At 48.7% G+C, this 11,174-nt stretch overlaps 1 long non-coding RNA gene across 1 annotated transcript; it reads right to left on the bottom strand.

Moving 5' to 3' along the window:
* Window positions 1-2,297: 2,297 nt before the first annotated feature.
* Window positions 2,298-4,948, bottom strand: LOC133213286 (uncharacterized). Its single transcript, XR_009725759.1, has 2 exons — window positions 4,595-4,948; window positions 2,298-3,700 (listed from the first exon to the last, which is right to left on the bottom strand). It is a non-coding gene; the product is annotated as an uncharacterized LOC133213286 (long non-coding RNA).
* Window positions 4,949-11,174: the final 6,226 nt, after the last annotated feature.

The following is an 11,174-nucleotide window of genomic DNA, read 5'->3' as shown; positions in this document are numbered from 1 at the left end:
TGGCCCAAGCCCTGGCTTTGCTTTAGGCTCAGTGCATTGAAATTTAGCTCTTGTATCTGTACGGAGGGCTGAAAATTGCGTGGGCTGGCATTTGTGTTTGTTCCCTGAAAATCTGTAGAGCTCGCAATGGTTCTGCAGCTGGAACAGCGGCCAGGATACCCAAATACTGGATTTTTCTCTCCATTGATCTTGACAACGTTTGTGAAACATTGAGGGAGGGCAGGGCTCTTTCCCTGTTGGAGGAGGAGTGAGCCCGGTGCCGTAGGCTTCCACATGCCGGTTTGTGTTTTCAGTAAAACCTTACAGGGAGCCCAGCTGGCCCTGGAGACACAGTCTGAGGAGCAAACAGCGAGTTGTCACTTGGCAGACGCCATCACGCAGCACGAGCCAGCGGTGCCTCAGCCTGCATGACGGCAGGCTGCCTCTTCCCGGCAGGGGAATGCCGAGGCTTCGTGGCCAAACCAATAGTGGCACTGGCCAAAGACTCTGCCCCACACTAGACTGAAGGGGGCTCAGCCTGCCGGTGGGAGGACAGCATTTCAGGAGCAGGATGGGCTCCGAGCAGTGGGAAAGGGGATGACCTCCCGCTCTGAGCTTCTCCTGTTCACCAGCTTCCAGCACCCCTCACTGCTGCTGGATATGGTACTCCTCGGCATTGCAAACTGCGTAGGAGCAGAGAAGGTAGCAGGATTTGCCCCTTCTCTGACTTTGTTTCACATTTTCAGGAACATAAATTGCCATGGTTACCAAAGCCTGGGCTCCTCATTAGCAACATTTGCTCTCCATGTCAGATTGACGAAGTTGTTCCTTCACAGTGCTCGTGGGTGCTGCGGCTGTTCCAGCTCCTTTCACCAGCACAGGCCATCACTTCACCTGCAACCTCCCTCCCAACTGCATGAAGGGAACCCAGCTGCGAGGACTCAGCCCCATCATGGAAAGGTGGCAGGGGGACCAGGGACGCAGGCTGCTTTCCAGAGCCCGCTCTGCTGCATTTCCCCCCAGACCCCAATTATATCCACCCATATCACATAGGCACCTTCACCCCCTTACCAAGCTGCAAGAACATATCAGCTTTCATTTTCCCTAACGCACGTTATTGGCAGTAATGTCTTTGAAAGTATAAAACGCATCCGCTGTTCGTACCATTGCTGGTGATGACTACGCAACATCAATGCTACAGCCAATGTGCCTTTCTGACCCTCTTTCTCTCTTTCTCTCCAAAAAGGAGCTATTTAAAGCATCATACTGAACCATTTCATCTGTCTATAGAGGAACTTCGAATGCTCCTGGTATCTTAGCTTCCATAGCTTGCTGGTGCCAGCTATGAAAAAGCTTATCTCTGTGCTCTCATCTGAGAGGAGGGAATGGCTGCAGGGATCACCCACTCCCTGCCAAGGAGAGGAGAGCATGCCTGGGAATGCACTGCTCAGCTTGGCAGCCCTGGGATGCTAACAGGGAAGAAATGTCAGCTCATGCCAGAAACTCTGGACCTGACCAAATGTCTTGAATGACATCAGCATGTAAATCGTTACCCTGGTAATGTAATGTCATCAGGCTAATCCCCAATGGCACATAATCTCCTGTCACTAGGACAACACTGAAGGAAAGTAAACCTGGACCAATACCTCCTCATTTACCCAGACCTACCTAATCCCAGAGAAGCAAGTTAATAACATACATCAGCTCAGTATCTGCTGTTTTTTTATTAAAATCCCCACAAAACTTCTATATTATTTTCATCCTTGCCAATTCAAGCTGCCCTGCTTCAGAGCCAGCAAGGACGCGCTCGCAAGAGATGCTTTGTGAACAAACCTCAGGCTAAATCTTACTCAATCTCACTATCTGATGAATTCTTATGAATAATAAAAACATTTGTTTAAAAATATTAAAAAACCCCAACCTACGCCTGATCCCAAGCATTTTGAGTGCAGAACAGTCTGAGAACAATTGGCTGAACAATTTATAACAAGTCATTCAAGCGGCTTCTTTGGCGAGCGTCTCCTCCTGGCATCCACTGACTCCCTGGTGCTCACGGGGCCCTTCCCATCAGTGCCTGGTGCTGCATCCACGCGAGCACTTACCCGTATCTCTATCGCCTTGCTATGGGTGAGCAGCCTTTTTCTTACCCAGCTGTGGCTTAATAAGCTTCTCCAGTGAGCAGAGATCTGTAAACAGCGGTATCAGTTATTCTGTCTGACCTGCAGGACAAAATTGTTTTCCTGCTTGTGAAGGAAATCTTCAGAGCAGAGCTAGGGATACACAAACACAACCCCACATGGACCATAAATAAATACATGTAAGTGCACACACTCTTTTATTTTGCATGCCTGAAAGCTAGGAATAATGTCTGATGCTCAGAAGAAAGGAAATATTTAGCTAAGAGAAAGAGGGAGAGCTGTAAGAAGGCAAGACAAACACAATGTATTTATTTTTTATGGCACAAATGGCAAGCCCGCGCTTTCAGCTCCGCTGAATTATTTTATGGCGTATCTCTGGCAGAAAGCAAGAAATCTGCTCGCATCCAGCCCCTCAATTATTGCACCTCGCTCTTCCGTGTGCCAAAATGACATCTTAAGAACTGGCAGAAAGATCTGCCTCCGCACTCTCCCTCGCACACAAGAAGGCTGCTCCACCGTGCTCAAAGGTGTCGGGAGATTTTGCAGCTTAGGTCAAAGGATGTTAATAAAGCACTTGAGTCTCCATATGGTATTTTGGCACTAAAATGTCAGCTGCTTTTCAGACACTGTACTTTAATCATTTCAGACAGGCCCCTTTTAAATGGTTTGTTTAGTTTGCTTAGAGAATAATATTTGTTATTTGGTTTTCAGAATGACTAATAAATGAACTGTCTTTGCTCGGGGAGAATAATGCCACTTAAGCAAAACCTAGTACTGCAGTTCAGAGCTATTTAATAAGAAATACCTGTCAGTGTCAGAATATATTTACTGTGCATTAGCTTTGAAGAATTGCAGAATTAGTTTTCCCCTTGCTAAGTTTACTTTATGTAAAATGTAACACATGAACTGTGAATATGTGGACAGCAAACAGACTGTATCAATGAATTCAGCCTCCCTCGGAAAATGCTGACAGTGGCAAGAGAAACACCTCTTAACAGACACAACTGACACCATCAAAAGCAAAGTGTGTGACAGCTGCCAAGGAGACGCAGCCTCCCGCCTCCCTCCCCTTGTTTAAAAAACAAAATCAAATCCAAAATAACATGCTGTAGTCTATTTATCCTCTTGTTTAATCTGCTGGGAAAGCAGCAGCATAATTAAATGTTTTTAACCTTTTGGTTTTAACTTGCAATCAGGTGGCAGTGAAACGAAAACGGTGCTGTACAGGAGCAGGAGCTTTGCATCACTGCAGAGGCAGCAGCCCCCCAGCACAGACCCCTCCGCCCCAGCCTTAGTGCCACCGAACACCAGCCCGCTCTGATGGACCCGCATATGGGGAAGCTGCATTGTGGTTTCCAGCAGTTCTTCAGCCTGGATCCGGAGCTGCAGAAGGAAAGTATTTGCTCTACCATGATGCAGCCGCACCATTTCTATTATTCATGCAACTTGGCACTTTCCTTCACGACCCAGGTACCATCTTGGACGCTCCAGCCATCTGGGGCATCTGGTTGGGATGCTGATGGTAGGTTGTGTGAAGAAGCAAGTTATTTACTTAGAAACTGTCTCTGTGGCATCTTGACCATCTGGAAAGAATATGGAAATGAGACTTTTAGCGAGATGGAGCTTCTCAGTTGATAAATTAACCAGGCATCTCCAGAAGTAGGCGCAGCCGATAAAAGCATGCATTTCTAAGCACATCCCAGCACGCACACCCATATATAGGTGTGAGCATATGCAATTTCCCATCTCACCCACACATCTGGGGACCTAAGTCACACTCCTGCAAAGCTGCCCAAGTTTCTAGGTAAACAAAGCCCCGCTTCCAGCTGTAAAATTCATGTGCAGTGAAGCAAGGGGCCAGGCTAGGTTAGAATGCTGTGCCACTGAAGCCCTGCTTGCATGACCAAACCTGCCCATGGGGACCAAGCCCAGTCCTGCAGAAAGAGTTGCAAGTGTGCACCCCAGCACAGTACGATTACCTACTCCCCCCAAAGCTAATAGCAGTGAGGAAGAGCCTGGTGCAGTGGGGGAATAACATGGGCAGCCTGGCATGCATGCAGGAACCTCTCATTTCTCATGCCAGCCTCTTACTAATCAAAATATCATGCTAGGCTGGAGTGGATCTGGCTTCTCTGAGTGTGAGTCATATCATTTGCTGATTGCCAGGAGAGTTCCCAGGAACTGGGGGCAGCAGGACAGAAATTACATCCATCCTCTGAGCACTGTAATTTGTGCCAGAGCTAGAAAGCTCCCCGAACCACCCCAAGACAGGACAATTAAGGATGGCTTCAAGCCAATGCAGGTTGCTGGGATCAGAGCACAGAGCCAGGAGACTACAGAAGTTCGTGAAACAGCAAAGGCCCTAGCACAACCGTCCTGGCTTTCAAATGCAAATGCCACCTCAAGGAAAGTGTTTTGTTCTGTGAGTGCTGACTTCTAATCATCTGAGCACAGGAAAGACTCTCAGGAATACCAACGTGGAGGAAAGCCTCAGGGAGCTGGCTCAGAGCAGGTCAGTGGGGCAGGGAAACGCACTCCCATCAGCTGAGTCAATCCAGGGGTGCATGTTCAGTAAAACACTGCTTTGTGCATGCAGAGGGACAGTGTTTGTTCACATGGCCCTGCCATGCTGCCCGTGTCATAAAGTTAGCCCCTTCTCTCTATTTGGGCATCAGGCAGGTGGATGTCACTGGTCCCTGAAGCCTGAGAAGAAGAGACCCACCATAAGCTTCAGGAGTGCCTCGAGGGGGCTGGAGCTGCCTTGGCAGAGCACTGAGCAGGGAGCAGCATTCCAGGATGACAAACACAGACTTACCTTTACAGGGCAGGCAAAACTTCTCCTACTGTGCACGAGCTCTTCGAGTGGTCAGCAAATGAGCAGTTCCTCATTTAAGGCTCCGTGTGGTCCGAAGGTCTCCTTCGCAGAGGTACTGGTGATTCTTGTGTGCCAAGGGACAGCATGAGCGCAGCAGCTGAGCATCTGTTCCCTGAGCCTGTGCTGCGGCTATAGCAGCCCAGTGAGATTTTTAACACTTCTCTCTAAAGAATACATTTTTTGCCTCTACATTTAGGAATACATGAAGCTCAGGTGTGCCCAGATGGCTCCGAGACACCCATGGGACCTCACAATGGGGTTTACTGGCCATAATACTATGTAAATGTGTATGTATTTTAAAGTCTGTTATTCTGTTTTGTTAATTGACTGACAAAGGCAATAAATTAAAGCAAAACTAAGATATGAGGAACTGTCAGGTGACCTTGGATAACTGCAGTGCTAATGGGGCTTGAAGCTGGAGTTGCCAGAGGCTCAGCCCTCCAGCTACCGAGCTGAAGGCTCCCTGTGTAGACTCATCTGCAAACTCAGGGCCCACTGCAGCCCCTAAGAAATACAGGGGACAAAAGCCTCTTCAGCAGAAAACATCCTAAGAGGTTCTATCCCGCGTTCTGTGCTGTGCCCTCGTACTGAGTAGTGACTGACTTGGCACTGAGATTGTGCCATTGCTGGAGTTTCCCCATCCAAATAGTCATGGTCCTTGTACAGTGACAGGCAAACTCTACACCTACCAGCACCCTGGTTTTTTAAGGAGGAAAAGTCTGAGACGAGACCCTCTCTCCTTTCATCCCAGGATAACAGGCAGCAACACTCCCTTTCTGAGAAACAAGGGCCCTTTTTAAAGCACTCTCAGGTTTAACTCCCAAGGCATTCAGTAACCCTGTAAAGACAGGAATTAACCTGGGTTTCTAGAGAGTCTAATGCTTTTAAGCAGCATTTCAGAGGCAGAAATGATCTTCAAAATGTTTTGACTTCCAGTTTTGAGAGAAACATTTTTTTCCTTGAAATTAGCCTAATTAAAGGATCAGAAAATTAATTAAAACACAAAATGAGATGCAACGCTTTGCATCAGGTCAAATGAAACCTTTTAACATGCTTTAAAATGAAATCAGAGATGGTTTTCATTTTGACTAAAGAAACCTCCCTCTCCCTCCCCCAGGTATGGATAACACTGATGGAAAGAAAATCCACCTCTTCCAAATCTGCCCATCGCAGCTCGCAGAGAGGTTCAGCTCTCCCTGCCCCGAAATGTCAGGGACCGAAGCCTGCACTTTGTGCTCGGCCCTCAGCTCCCACCAAAGACACTTTGGCAGGATGGTATTTTAAAGAGCTCCCGCTTGGCGGAGGCAGCTCGTTTAAAATTAGCAGCGCCCCTAATTGGGAAGGGGGGAGCTCTGCCTGGCAGAAATGCCACTGCTGGCTCCCAGCACTGCGGGGGCTGCCCGGTGCCACTCTCGATCGCTATCACTGTCAGAGGCAGGCTCCTGGCCGCAGCTAAACTACCCACCCGCTTAACATTGCAAGGCCCCCTTGTCAGGAGTTTCGAAGGCAGCCACGAAGCAGTGGTGTGGGGAAGGCAGGGCCTGGTGCTGCCTCAGAATCCCTCTGATGTACCGGTGGACATCTGAGCCTTAATTGCTGCCAATGTGGCCTCATCCTGCTCCCCAGCAGAGCTGCAAACACAGCCCTGTCTCCAGCTTTTGGCACCAGAAAATACATTTTCCTCTGAGGCCAAAAATTTCAGCTCACTGTAAGCATCATGAGAGCGGCTGTGATTAAGTAGTTGGGGTTTCACAGCATCCCAAGGATGTAAAGTGCTATTTAAGCGATAACTGGTTTTACTGTTGTTATTTATTACGTGGAGCTGGTCAGTGCTGGAGTGTGTCCCTGCTCTGCACGGCAGGGGTTCCCGGCACGAAATGCTGGTGTAATGCTGGCAAGCCTCAGGCAAGCACTGCAAAAGCAGGTGGCTGCCATCCTCCTGCTTATTCCATGAGCCCCTGAAGGCAAGAATCACAAGGGGAGACATTTTGTGGCCCTTAGGTGGGTTGTTAAGCCCAGACCCTAAGAGACTTTCAGGTTGGTAAACCCATGGGGAAACTAAGGAGCTGCTACCCCACAGCAAAGCCCTGAAACACTGCTGCTTTTAAGCTCCTGCCTCAAGGGGTGCATCCCTACAGAGGGGGAGAGGCATGATACGGCACTTCTGAGGGAAATGCTCCATTATTCTCCCCCTACCCTGTGAGCTGGGCAAGTGCAGGCAACTCTGTCCATCCCACAGGGATGACAGCAGGACCACAGCCCCCAGCTCCTGGTGCCCATGCTGGGGCTCAGGCTCACAGCTGCAGAGGGTTCAGGTTTTATGGCTCCCCACTGGCTGCCCTACTTTGCTGCCAGACATTACCTCCTCGGGCAGGCGGGTGGGCAGCATCCCAGCACGGTGGCTGCCAAAGGGGGCTCTGCATGGAGGGACTGGGGGCCAGCATGTGCATCATCCTCCCTGCAGCTGGCTGGGGTGTGAAGTGAGCGTGGTGCTTGTGAAACCTTCTTTGTACACAGAATAACATTTTTCAGTATCACTCGTGCGTTACTGCAGCGCTTGTGGCCATTAAACCTGAAGGAGCCAAGACTCCCCTCCACCAGGCACCATGCCACCATGGATCCCACGCAAACATGGATACTCCAGCATCACAGCAGGGTGGCAGCCCTGTCCCCGACTATAGCCATGTGTCCTTCTCCTCAGATGGGATGCTCTCTGTGCTGTGCTGCAAAAGCTGGAGGACAAGCTAAGCCAAAGAAAATCCCTAGGCAGCTTCCAAGGGGTTAAGGGCTGTGCACAGCCGCTCTCCCACTGCCTTTCCAACCTCCTCCTCCTCCTCCTCCTCGAAAAAGGCAAACAAAGAGGTTCTCCAGAGCGAACAATACCCCACATGTACCTCGCCTGCCATAATGGCATTAGGGGAAGGGCGGAAAGAGATCCTAGCTCTCCACTCACATTTAAGCATACAAAAACAAATAAGGGGAAAAAAAAAAGGAAAAGTTAAAGCCATCTGAAAGTGCCTCCCTTTCTCCCTGAAGAGTGATAAAGGCTTTTTGGCAGAGCGAGGTGGTGTTTATTTTGGTTTGTGTTGTGTTGCTTCTCTGACCTCCTCAGCTGTTAGCTGGCAAACTTGACAGCCTGATTGTTTTTACTGGACCACGCTGGAGTTTTTCGCTTTGCAAAAGTGATCTGGGAGCAGTTTGCACTGATTGCTTCAGAGGGCTCTGACCAGGGACCATCGCCTTGTCCTGCACCGTGCCCCGTGTCTCAGGCGGGACCGCAGCCGGGGCTCGGCCAGCAGCTGGTTTAAATCATCACTTTCTTCCCATTTCACTGCGCAAGGCAGCGCTTGAAGATTTTCCTTTCCATTCCCCTGAAATGTGACTCTAATTAGATGATAACAAGGCTCTGACATTTTCTAATCGTAATCCTATCCGTGCAAGGGGACGTTATTAAAACGATTAAAATTATCGATAAAGGGGAGGAAGGATGCTCAGTTAGAGAACTCAGTATTTAGCTCATGCTGCAGGTGGGGGAGGACAGCTCCGGGTCTGCCCCCTGGGATAAAGTCACCGCTGTCTCCGAGGATGCGCCACTCTCTAAACACTTGCTTAAGTAACACAACACCTCCCACCAAGCTGGAGCCTCCCATCATGACCAGGATTTACAGGAAAAGCCGTTCTGGAGACAAAAGGTGGACCTTGCCATCACAAGGTAAAAGTGAAACACAGCTTCATCAGACCTGAAGCTACCAAGGAGGCAACCGGATGCAGCGTTTTTCACACCCATTTGTGCTTATGTAGGAGACCCAGTGCAAACACTAACATGACGTGGCTTTCCGACCCACTTTCAGGAAGATTTCTACTCCGTGGGGGACAAGCAATTAATCCCCCCAAGCAATTAGTCCCCATCTGCTCAGGTGAAATAAGAGTGCTATGTCCCTGTTCACAAGGTGAGCAGTACTTTTTAAAGCCAGGCATCCCCCTGCAGGTAAGAGTCAGAAACAGAGACAGGAAAGTCCCAAGGCCTAAAGTTTCCACAGAGTAATGGTGAACAGGACAAGGTTTTATCTTTACCATCTTTGAAACCCCCTGAGGCAATGCAACAGTTTTATCTACATAGGGGACAGTCTATCCTGTTTGACATCCTACGTCCCCTGTCCCAAACCAGCTGTCAGGCCCCGCATACCCAGCAGTGTGCTCACAAGGGACATCCCAGCCATCCCATCTGGAGCCTACCTTGCAGTCCATGAGCACCAGGGACAGACCCACCATCACTTGCCTCGGCAGTCCAGAACTCTGCATCGCTTTTGCAGGATTGCATTGTTCTGGTCTGCGGGATCCTTCCCTTTGTGGGGCTCCGTGCCCAGCTCCACATGAGCCCTGCCTGGTGTGCGGGCAGGCAGCTCTGAGCCAGTTTTCTGCTCCAGAAACCTTGGGAATCTCCCTTGGTGTTTCCCAGAATAGCCCCGAGGCTCCTCTAATTTCCTACAGCTGCTGCACACCAGCAGTGAGCTGTGGCCCCACCCAGAGCATCCCTCTGGGAGGTGGCAGGGACATCCTGGCGCAGTCCCAGGAGCTGGGGATTCCTTGTCCCTGGGAAAGCCCCTGCATCTGCAGAGAACAAGGCTTGTTGTTTAACACCCAAACAAAGCAATACCAACCTAAAGGGCACAGAAAAACTTAGGTGGTGAAGCTTGTTAGCCAAGACACTGGGGGACAGCTTGCAAGCTCCAACACCAGCCCTCCTTGCTCCCCAGGGGAAGGGAAGTCGCACAGCACTACCCAACCGGACACACATGTATCCCGATAGCCATGTGTTTCTGAGGGTAAAACAGAACAGGAATTTTCCCAGCAGACAGTGACCCCTGATTGTTGCTGGCAAGGCCTGCTGCCCTGCTCAGTGTGGCTACCTCCACCCAAGGGGTCCAAGCCTCTCCAGCAAGCACACTGCCAGAGACAGACTGTTGGTGGGTTGGTACAGTCAGTATGTGCCAAAGTACAGGGCATTTAAGATGCTTCTCCCCAGCATTAGTTTGCAGATGGGGTCAAACCGACAACACAGAGGGCTGACAACACCAGCAAGCTGCAATGCTTCTCAAAGAGAAAAGTCCTCCAGAGCTAGCAAGCCATTTGCAGAGAGCAATTTATTCATTCAATTTACACCTTATTTCTCTTCACAAGCAGATCATAGTCTCCATGAAATTGCTCATTGCTAGAAATTATGCATTGAATATTTCAGGATACATATCTCCAGCAAACTGCCGGCTGCCAGTGCTATTCCCCTATTTGTAGTCAGAAATCTCAGCTGTTTTGATAGGACACAGAGCTTCCATAGCATGGCTCGTTCCCCGTCACGCAGGCATGATGCTCTCCTAGCCTGGCACCAACAGGCAGCGCTTCTCAGCTTATAAATAAAAAGCACACAACAGAATCAACCTTACCGTGCAAATATTCATGATTATGAATTTGAAAATCACTTCCTATGAATAAGCCTGCACAGTTTGCATTAAAATATGCTGCTTCAGCATCATTCCTGACAGTTTACATGTTTGCTAGAACAGGCACAGAGAGCAAACCTGAAAAGGTCAGGAAGGGAAAGCGAACAAATTTATTGAGAAATTGAAACATATGTTTGGTACTGGCTTAGAAAAAATCTGTCACAAATACATAGATGGTGTCTCCGTCAGAGAGGCTGCACGACACAAAGCTCACTGTATGGGCAACAGAGGTCTAAGCTAATTGAAAAAAGGATTAGTTTTTACACCAACCAACTTTGATATTTTGAAGGTTTTAATTTCTTTTTAAAATGCTGAGGATTTCTTTGAAAAAGATTTAGAATTCATATTGGAAACCCACAAAGGGGTTTTTAAGACTCTACCTTCCTATTTTAATAAAACATAGTTTAGATTTTTTTTTTTTCTTGGAAATATCTTCATTAAATAGAAGAGGAACTAAAGGGCATAGTAATATAATTCACAGACGATACTAAATTAGGATATATTGTACACGGCAATGAGGACTGAGAAATAATACAAAGGGCCCCAGAGAGATTGGAAACCTGGGTAGAAAATAAATGAGATTCAATTTGGAAAAATGCTGTCGATGCCTCTGGGGAAAATAATTTGAAACACGCAGAAACCTGGGAAGCAGGAATGGCTAACGGGGATTTTAGAACAACAACA

This window comes from Neopsephotus bourkii, unplaced genomic scaffold (genome assembly GCF_033783945.1).
Source record: "Neopsephotus bourkii isolate Nb327-2 ecotype Australia unplaced genomic scaffold, CSIRO-AGI_Nbou_v1 NB_801, whole genome shotgun sequence".
In the NCBI taxonomy this organism is placed as follows: Eukaryota; Metazoa; Chordata; class Aves; order Psittaciformes; family Psittacidae; genus Neopsephotus; species Neopsephotus bourkii.
Note: the sequence above shows the minus strand (reverse complement) of the source record. Positions and strands in the feature narration are given on the sequence as shown.